Below are 10,812 nucleotides of genomic sequence, written 5' to 3'. Positions count from 1 at the left end.
CACCCAACAGTTCTTGAAGCCATATTGATTGTTTAGCTGCTTCTGTTGCAGCCATAAACTCAGCTTCACAGGATGAGAGGGCTACAGTGTCTTGCTTCTGTGAACACCATGTAATAGGTGCTTCTCCTAGATAAAATATATGACCAGTTGTACCTTTTCCATCATCTTGGTCAATATTATGACTGCTGTCACTATACCCAACAATTCCTTTTGATCCTCCTCGACCATACTTCAATCCAGCTGATTGTTCCTCTTAGATATCTCAATATCTGCTTTATTACCATGAGACTTGCGTGGACTCTGCATATAACGGCTTGCTACTCCCACGAGAAAGCCAAGTCTGGTCTTGTGTGTAACAAGTACTAAGGCATCCAACATTTCTTCTATAACTCGTTGGATCAATCTCAGCTTCTTCTTGTGCCTTTGAAACTTTAAGTCCAAACTCCATTGGTATCTTAGTTGGATTACAAGTTTCAAGTCCTGCTTCTTTCAGAATTCTCCTTGCATAAGCTTCTTGTTTAATCTGAATCCCATCTACTCCTTGATGGACTTCTATGCCAAGGTAATAAGTGAGTTTTCCGAGGTCTGACATCTCAAACTTTGATGACATTTCTCTCTTGAACTCATTGATCACCTTAAGGGAGTTGCCAGTCAAAAATAGATCATCTACATAGACTGCAATCACAAGAAGCGTTCCCTTTTCTTCTTTCTGTATACTGATGTTTCTTTAGAGCACTTAATCTGATTTCTCTTAAGATTTGATCTAACTTTGTATTCCAGGCTCGAGGAGCTTGTCTTAGACCATAGAGCTTTTGATAACTTATAAACCTTATGCTCTTGTCCTTTTACTTCAAAACCTTCTGGTTGTTCAACATACACATCTTCTCGCAATTCACCATGTAAGAATGTGTCTTAACGTCTAAGTGGTGAATTTCCCATGAGTTTGATGCTGCTTCTGCTATTAAGAGACGAATTGTCTCTAGTCTAGCAACTGGTGCGAAAACTTCATCAAAGTCTATGCCTGATTCTTGAACGTATCCCTTAGCTACAAGTCTTGCCTTATATTTGTTACATACCATCAGCATTCCGTTTTATTTGAAGATCCACTTGACCAATCACTTTTACCCCACCTGGCTTATCAACTAGAAACCAAGTCTTGTTTCTGTTGATTGAAATAATTTCTTCTCTACATGCTTGTGTCCATTTAGTCGAGACCTTTGCTTCCTGAAAATTCCTTGGTTCATCATTAAGAAACATAATCTCACATTCTTCTGCAGCTTGAAGAACATAATCCTCCAGATACTGTGGCTTTTGTATCTGTCTTGTTGATTTTCGCAGTGGAATGGGTTGGTTGACTTCTTTTTTTCTTCTTCTTCTTCTTCGTTATTCTCAGTGTTTTCATTATTCTCTTCTTCTTCTTGATTAACATCATTGTTTCCATTGGTATTGATGATTATGGGTCCTTCGCCTTCATCAATTACTTGACCCCATCTCATGTGAAACATTCCTGGATCCCTACTTGGTCATCATTAGTTTTTTCCAGTTCCAGTTTTTTTTTCATCGAATACCACATCTCGACTCACTATCACTCTTTTCGTTGTTGGATTGAATAATCTGTAAGCTTTGGATCCAGGCTCAATTCCTAGATGCACAAGAGTCTGAGATCGATCATCCAGTTTCTTAAGAGTTGCAGAATCAACTTTTGCGTATGCTTTGCAACCAAACACTCTTAAATGATCTATGTTTGGTTTTCTCTTTCGCAAACTTTCATATGGAGTCATGTCTTTCAGAGCTTTCGTAGGTATCCTGTTTATTAGGTATGTGGAGTGTCGTACAGCTTCTCCCCATAGATAATTAGGTACCTGCATAGCCTTTAAAGAACTTCTTGTCATCTCCATTAGAGTCCTGTTTCTCCTCTCCACCACTCCGTTTTTTGTGGTGTATATGGTGCTGTGAGTTGCCTTTTGATTCCATTTGACTCACAGAACTTGTTGAACTCTAAGGAAGTGAACTCTCCTCCTCTATCAGTTCTAAGCATTTTGACCTCCTCTTTTAACTCTTTTTCTATCAGATTTCTGAAAGCTTTGAATCTGTCAAATGCTTCACTCTTTTCTTTCATAAGAATAGACCACATATATCTTGAGAAGTCATCTATAATAACAAAGTATTTGTTATTTGCAAGGGTTTGTGGTGTAATAGGACCACATAAATCAGCATGAAGAAGCTCTAATGGCTTTGAGGCTCTGAATGTTGTTGCTTTTGGAAAACCTTGACGCGTTTGTTTCCCAACTAAACATGATTCACAGATCCTTGATTCATCGTTTATCTGTGGTAGCCCTCGAACCATCTTGTTCTGAGACATTGTTTTTAAGGTTTTGAAACTTATGTGTCCTAACCTTGCGTGCCACTTCCATGTCTGATCTTCTGGTCTCATATTCAGACACAATGGCCTTCCAATCATCTTGTAGAGTCTATTCTGTGAGCGTGAGACTCTAACTAAAAGTCTTCCACTTGGGTCATGAACTGTTAGATAATCTTGTCGCATTCTAACATCACATCCAACTTCTGTAGCTTGTCCTAAACTTAGAATGTTGCTTTGTAAGTTTGGGATGAAGTAGATGTTTGTGACAAGCTTCTGTTCTCCGGTCATGATCTGAAATAGAATTGATCCTTTCCCTTCAATTTATACAGAAGATCCATCCCCAAACTTCACTTGTCCTTTGATTTTCTCATTGAGTTCAGAAAAGTAGTGTCTCTTACCAGTCATGTGATTGCTGGCTCCATTATCTAAATACCAGATTCCTTCTTCTCCACCCTTTGATTCGTAGTTCTTTGGTATTAGTTTCCCTTTCGTTTAAGAATACAACTTCGTGCATGAAAAGAGCTGTATCTGCTTCCCTTGTTTCATTCTTGTTTGCTTCTTCCATCTTTGTATTCTTTCAGGGCATACAGAGGAGAAGTGTCCTGGTTTATCACATCTATAAAAAATAATGTTTGATCTATCCTTCTTTTCTTTCCCTTGGTTTTGATCATTCTGACTTGTTGTTCTATCTTGTGAGTTAAACCTTCCTCCCCTTCCTCGGCCTCTGTTTCTCTCTACCACCTCTTCCACGACCTCTTCCTCTTGTCGCAGAGTTTTGTTGGTAAGAGTTTGTGTACAAGAGTTTTCCTTGAGTTTCTCCATTGTTTTCTTCATCAAGGATTCTCTCTTCATATGCTTTCAATCTTCCAATTATATCTTCATAGCTAGTCTTCTTTAAATCTAAGACTTGTTCGAGAGAAGCTATGATATGAATATACTTGGATCTTGGTAAACTATTGAGAAACTTCTTTACCAGTTTTCTCTTCAATGGATTGTCCAAGTGACGCAGCTTTTGAGGCTATCTCTGATAGCTTTCCTGCAAAGCTATCAATAGTATCAGTGTCTTTCATCTTCACTCTTTCAAATTCAGACATTAAGGTTTGCAGACGGGCTTCTTTAACTCGATCAGCTCCGAGATTACGTGCCTTTATTGCATCCCAAATTTTCTTTGAAGTTTCCTGTTCACCAACTTGTAGAACAAGACATTCTGGTATTGCTTGAAAGAGTAATCCAATGGCAACATTGTTTTTGTCTGGGTCCAATGTACCAGGATCAATTGTTTCCCAAACTTTGTAGATTTTCATCAGTACCTTCATTCTCATGGCCCATACTGTGTAGTTTGTGGCGTTGAGGATTGGAACTTGTATTGATGGTGGCGTGAACTGTTTTGCACCCACAATGGTGGTTTCGTTTTCCATGGCTCAGAAACAAGCTCTGATACCAATTATTGGAACTGCAAGATGAAACTTAGCTCTTATAAAGACAACTCTCTTTATTGATGTTTAGAAAATCTCTCAAAACTAAACAAAAGCTCTAATCTTGCTCATATGATCAACCACAACTTTGGTGATCATATATATATAGAACTATGAATTCCTTTTCCTACTCCTATTACCTTATTACATGTCTTTCCTTTTTTTAGAACTAGATGACTTCTAATTCCCTTAGGATTACACCAACTGCCTTTTCTTATCCTAACCAACTTGTTAGAGATTATCTTAGGCTTAATGTTGAAGTTTAACCAACACAGTCTAGCTCGAACCTCATTATAACACATTTTAAAAATATATATCAGTTTCTATACTTCGCTAAGAGTACACAGTGAAAGTGATATAGGTAACTAGCTAGAGATATGGATTTGGTTTCCTTGATACCTGAAACAGTACTTCAATTGACTAGAGATGACGCGCGTAGTTCAAGAACTTGGAGTAGTATAGCAGCAAACGAGAGAATTCTTACTAGTTCCTACTTTGAAATTTGCAGTGTCCATATGTTTAGTAATGTCAGTCATGGAGTGGGTTTACATGGCTATAGTCATACTCTTCGTAAAACTGATCACCGGCGGGAAACCAGAAAAGCGTTACAAATGGGAGGAACTTAAAGCCGATGTTGAAACCTAACTCAAATTACCCGATGGTTCTTGTTCAGATTCCAATGTACAATGAAAAAGAGGTTAAATTATACAACCTCTAAACTGTCTTTCTTTATGGGTTTGGAGAATTGTTGAATTGTTATTAACATTTCATGGCTCTCTGTTTATGCAGGTCTATCAACTTTCTATTGGAGCTGCATGTTCTCTTTCATGGCCATCTAATCGAATAATCATCCAAGTTCTCGATGACTCCACTGATCCAGACATCAAGGTCATCATCATATTATATCTGTCGATGTACGGCACGGCATCTTTCCTACAATTACATGGACATTGAGAGCTAGCCTCAGATGCTTACAAACTTAAAGAGAATATTCATATTAGGCGTTCCGCATGAACAACATAACTGACATTGTTAAACTTACGGGACGATGAAAGAAAAATAGTCCAGCGTTCACATTAAGGGAGTTGTCTTAGGAACCTTAATGAGGTCCTGCCATAAACCAAATAATATGTTATATAAATAACAGATTTGCATACCCTGGTTCTGAACAAAAAACAAAGTGTATAAGCATCATATATGGTATTTTCGCATGAAATTAGTTTTTGACTAATTGAGAGTGACTAGTGCTAATAAGTTTCACTGTCTGGAATTTGTGACATGCGGTATGTTAACCACAGGACTTGGTGGAAATTGAATGTCAAATGTGGGCAAACAAGGGAACAAACATCAAATATGAAATTAGAAGTAATCGAAACGGATACAAAGCTGGAGCTCTTAAAGAAGGATTGAAACATGACTATGTTGAGGCGTGTGACTTTGTTGCCATTTTCGATGCTGATTTCCAACCTGATCCTGACTTCCTCCGCCTAAGCATTCCTTATTTCGTTCATAACCCAGATGTTGGCCCTTTCCAAGCTCGTTGGAAGTTTGGTAATTATCTCAATAGTAGACTAACTATGGTTTATCAACGTTGAATAGCTTTTTTTTAAAAAATTTTATTTCATTAGATAGTACAGTAATAATTAAGCAGTAAAATTGGGATGTAAAAACTATGCAGTGAATGCAAACGAGTGCTTGATGACACGAATTCAAGAGATGTCGCTGAATTACCATTTCAGGGTTGAACAAGAATTTGGTTCGTCCACCTACGCCTTCTTTGGTTTTAATGGTACTGCCGGTATTTGGAGAATTGCTGCCATAAAAGAAGCTGGAGGATGGAAAGATCGCACAACTGTAGAGGACATGGATTTGGCTGTTCGTGCTAGTCTCAAGGGATGGAAATTTGTCTATATTGGTGACATCAAGGTAACACATTTTCATCCTTAGTAGTAAAATACGATTACACATTCTATATGCATGTGGCATGCAATTTAATTAATTTGTACATGAAATGCAAAGGTGAAAAGTGAATTACCAAGCACTTTCAAGGCGTTTCGTTGTCAACAACACCGATGGTCTTGTGGACCTGCAAATCTATTCAAGGGAGAATCAGGGGACCCAAAAAAAAATATTCTCATTGTCAGGCGCACAATTAATTTTGTATACCGAGACACCCATAAATATTTCTGTGACATCCATAAATATTTTTTTGACGGTTTATGCATCCGCATGACGTGTTATACATACTATTTTTTCAGGGATAACTCATTATGCATCATAATTTTTCAGGGGTATAATTGGCAACGCAACTTGGATATAACATATCTAAAAATCCGCGTCTTGGAATTTTAAAAAATTTATATCGTTGGAAATCTTTTAAAGAGAGCTACCGGACGAGTACAAACAACAATATCAAATTTTTGTTTTTCACGAAAAAACCGGAGGTGATCATCGTTATAGAGAAAATTTCTGAAAACTGACTGCATATTCATTATGCAGCCTCCAAAAAAGATGCATAACACATTATGCAGATGCATAACGAATGATGCAACAATTTTCTCCACTGCATAACAAATTATGCCTCTGCATAACAAAGTTATGCATCTATAACAAGTTATGTAGCCATTGTATTAGTGCGTAACTACATAAAAAAATGATGCATAATGCAATATGCATCTTTTTTCTCGATGCATAAAAGATTGTACTCCCTCCGTCCCACTATTAAGTGACCTACTTGAAGTTTGCACAAATTTTAAGGCAAGCAAGGAAAAAGAGATTTTTAAGCATTTTTTACAATTATATCCTTATGGATAATAATTAATGAAATTTTGAAATGATTTATCTCTCAAACTACACCACGGATGTTCGCAAACTTTATACCATTGAAAAGCATTTTAAAACACCTAGGTAACGAATATAAACATGCCTATCAAATTATGCATATTTCTTATATTTCTTATAATCAATTAAAAGGGTAATTTTAGAAATATCTCCTTGTTTAGTGATACAGGTCACTTAATGATGGGTCAAAATTAAAAACCAAATAGGTCACTTAATGGTGGGACGAGGGAGTACAACAATTTTCTAGAATGCACTATGCATCCATTTTTACGACTGCATGACATGTTATGCAATTATTATTGTAGGTACATGACAAGTTATGCAGCCTTAAGAATTGTTTCGGTGAGTCCACCAGGACCCCTTGAGGAGAAAGATGCAATGACAGGTGTTGGTTTAACTTTCGTAACTTCAACTGTGGGTAGAATAGTAGCCGTCGGGTACCTGTTTCATTACCAAACAAGATCAAAGCTTGGTTGTTATTTCAACTTGCTCAAAATTCTTCTAACGTATAAATCAGAATTACGCATTAGTAGGCATACTTACTTGGTTGTGTTAATGTATTACGCATTAGTAGGCATACTTAAATGGGAAAACACTCGAGTCAAATGGCTCTCCTTTTTCTTTTTCGGCTTCATTGATCAAAATTATGCCTTTTGCATGAGCTGATTCGACCACCAATTTCTTTATCCGTCTCGAGACCATTGGATCCGGGCTAACGCACACAATAATTTTTCCTGCTGCTTTTTTCAAATCTAATGATCCTGGATAGCAATTGCTAAATTTCTAGGGAAAAACAGCAAGAAAGAAAAGCTATCAGAATGTATCAACTATGTTGCTATACAGCGCCCATATGAACCATTTCATAGCTTGCTTCCATCTCACCCAGATTTCCATTGCGGCAATGTCTCAAACACAACATACCCACTTGACTTGAACAAACAATTCATCCAGATTCCATTGTTTTGAACCCGCTGGTCATATAGCCATCACCATGGAAGAAGAAACACATCTTCATTCGAACCAACAAGCAACAAACTCCCACTGACATGCTGCAATCACCATCGAGATTCCATTGTATAGCTTCACAATCCGTTGCTTTTAGTAAGTAGGTCTTCTTCTCTTATCTAGACACAAGACTTGTCACCGATGGTGGGAGAAGGTCTCAATTTCAATTGGTGAGAAATAAGAATGAGCAGCTTGAAGTGATTCCTTCCACAACACCACCACCACCAGATTGAATGGCATGAGAAATTGTTAAGCTTGATATAAGCTTAACCGTAACACCAAGTAATGCAATCCACTCAATTACAGTCCAAAATTTCACATAGGAGATTCTAATTGATTTATTTTCGTCTATCTTTTAAATACCCCTCTCCATCTCTCTCAATTCCAGATCTGCAAATACCCATCTCCTTCTCCTTGTAATACCTCGAGAACTCGAAATCACTTTGAATCTTCTCGAAAAATCTTCTCAATTAACGACATCACAGTATGATCCTCCACTGATTTCTCCTTGTTCTCTCGGAAAAAGGAAATCAGGAAAACAAAAAAGACGATGAAGAACAAGAACGGAAAAACTAATATTCTTTGTAAATTATGGGTTTTAGAATAATTTTTTTTGTAAAAATGGGTGCGCGCATGAAGTTTTGCGACCGTGGATTTCACGATAGGAAAATCTGAGAAAATGGTCTCCCTATAATTTTCACTTCAGAAAAATGGTTATAGAAATTATCAAGAACAAGGTAAATTTTATTGATACATATTTTTTGCTGATTTTTTTTTTTTGAAGTATATATTTCTTGCTGATACGTAATCCAAAGTAGAATGACTATATTTTGTCTTAACATTATTTAACTGTCTAATTATGCAGACGGTAAACCTGTGGAAGAAAATTTATCTGATATAGAGTTTTTTCTTAGTACGAGAGATTGTAGCCCTTATAGGGACCTTTTTCTTTTATTGCGTTGTAATTCCGATGTGTGTGTTCTTTCCGGAAGTTGAGGTTCCGCTGTGGGGTTTATTTTATTTGCCAACAGTCATAACTATTCTAAATGCAATCGAAACACCGAGGTAATTGTTCAGTTCTCTTCAATTTGCAGTCAACAATTCTCTTAAACGTGGTCGTGCTCACCGAAGTCATTATTGCAGGTCAATTCACCTAGTAATTTTCTGGGTTCTTTATGAAAATGTTATGTCTCTTCATCGAACCAAAGGTACATTTATCGGTTTATTTGAAGCGGGTGGAAGAGTAAACGAATGGGTTGTTACTGAAAAACTAGGAGATGCACTACTCAAACATAAAGAGAATAACAATACTCCAGCAATAAAATCATTAAAGAAATCAAGATTTGCAATATTCATAGAAAGGTAAAAACATGCTGCATGTCCTACCTTAATTCCCTAGTAGTAGTTATAATTTGGTAACAATACTTGTTGCTTTCCTGATTTTTCTCTTTGTTAATTTTGTCCATGAACAGACTTCATTTGTTGGAGCTTGGCATGGGAACGTACATTTTAGTGTGTGCATGCTATGATGTTATGTTTGGGAAGTACTGGTACTTCATTTACTTGTTTGGCCAAACGATCCCCTTTTTTGTCATGGGGTTTGGTTACGTCGGCACCTTGATACCACCATCTTAAGCTGCTGCGGATAATGATGGTGGTGGTAGTGTGTGCATAATAGCTATCAGATGCCATTCTCGTTAATCACGAATGCTTACTCAATAAAGCTAGTAAAGTCTAATGATAATTGATCCCATGTCAGTCTGGGTACTAATCCCTCTTGCAACATAACAAATGCAAGACTGATGGTGGAACTACCTCCTGCTCAAATTCGGCCGTTTCAGATTTGAACAAGTCTTAGCAGGGATCTTCTTTATTCTTTTGTTAGTTTCCTTCCTAGATGGTGTTCTCGGCTAATTTTTTTATATTGTATTCGCACAGCTATTTTTGCATCACTTTTCTAATGTTATCTCTTTAGCCTTTCTCTTCTTCTGAATATATCATCCCATCTTATTATCAAAGAGACAAATAAACTAAGCTTAACCCGGGTGCTTAAATTACATCTGTGTACAACGTTCAATTAATATGGATTGGATGCAAAACTTGAAACTATCTCCAGCTTGGCAGTATTTTTTTCCTTCTCTTATTTTCCCACCATCATGTTACCAGTGGCGGAGATGCGGTGAAAACTGTTCATTAATTATATAGGCTTATATAGATACTAAGTGGGCACTGATCAGATTTTGCAGCAGTAGAATTTCTAAAACGTACGTCCACTGATTACAGCAATGATGTCAGTAAATGGACTCAAAAACGACGGAACATGATAAAGATGGGAATGAATTCTCATCGTATATACTCCCTCCGTTACTTTTTAATAGGCCAGTTTCTATAAATAAATATTTCAAAAAAATAGGCCAGTTTCCTAATTGGGAAAGTCAAATGTTACTTTAATTTTCTGGGACCACTTTTCTTTTAACTTCTTTTGATGACAAGTGTTATGTGGACCATTTTACTTATTTTTTTGGCTGACAAGTGTCATTGGGACCATTTCACTTCACTTCTTTTATTGACAAGTGTCTAGAGGACCACTTTCAATAATTAGTTCTCTTAATTTCCTTAATTTTCTCAAAAAAAGAAACTGGCCTATTAAAAAGTAACGGAGGGAGTAGAACGACAGTCAAAGTGAAATGGTTAAAATTTAAGTTGTTGTCACTATTTATTTCTGTGCAATATTTATCTTTTATCCAGTAGTACCTAATAGGAACAAGCTGGAACAGTAGTTGAAGGTACTGAAGGAAGAATTCTCTTCTTCTTGCACCACCCAATTCACATTTCTGAAGATAATCTGCTCAGAATTCTCCCATTTAATTTTTAACTGTGTCGGTGATTAGTTTTGTCTGTGAATATATATATATTCAGAGCTTTAGTAGTTGGTTTTGTTTTTCAATGTAGGAATTTTCTACCATATAATATTGTCCTTTGGTGATAGGGGATGTTAGTGAGTATTTTCTGGTCCCAAAACAGTGTTGGGATTATACACATTTCAGCAATAATAAATAAACCAAAGAAAGTTAGAAGTGGTTTGACTGACGGATTTTGGTGTCACTGTGTTGTAAGCTGGTAAAAAAA

At 36.8% G+C, this 10,812-nt stretch overlaps 1 pseudogene; it reads left to right on the top strand.

The window, feature by feature from the left end:
• The first annotated feature begins 4,214 nt into the window (after positions 1-4,214).
• Positions 4,215-9,318, top strand: LOC113323585 (annotated as a pseudogene).
• The last annotated feature ends 1,494 nt before the right edge of the window (positions 9,319-10,812 follow it).

Source organism: Papaver somniferum, chromosome 11, assembly GCF_003573695.1.
Source record: "Papaver somniferum cultivar HN1 chromosome 11, ASM357369v1, whole genome shotgun sequence".
In the NCBI taxonomy this organism is placed as follows: Eukaryota; Viridiplantae; Streptophyta; class Magnoliopsida; order Ranunculales; family Papaveraceae; genus Papaver; species Papaver somniferum.
This window is presented reverse-complemented; position numbering and strand designations above follow the sequence as displayed.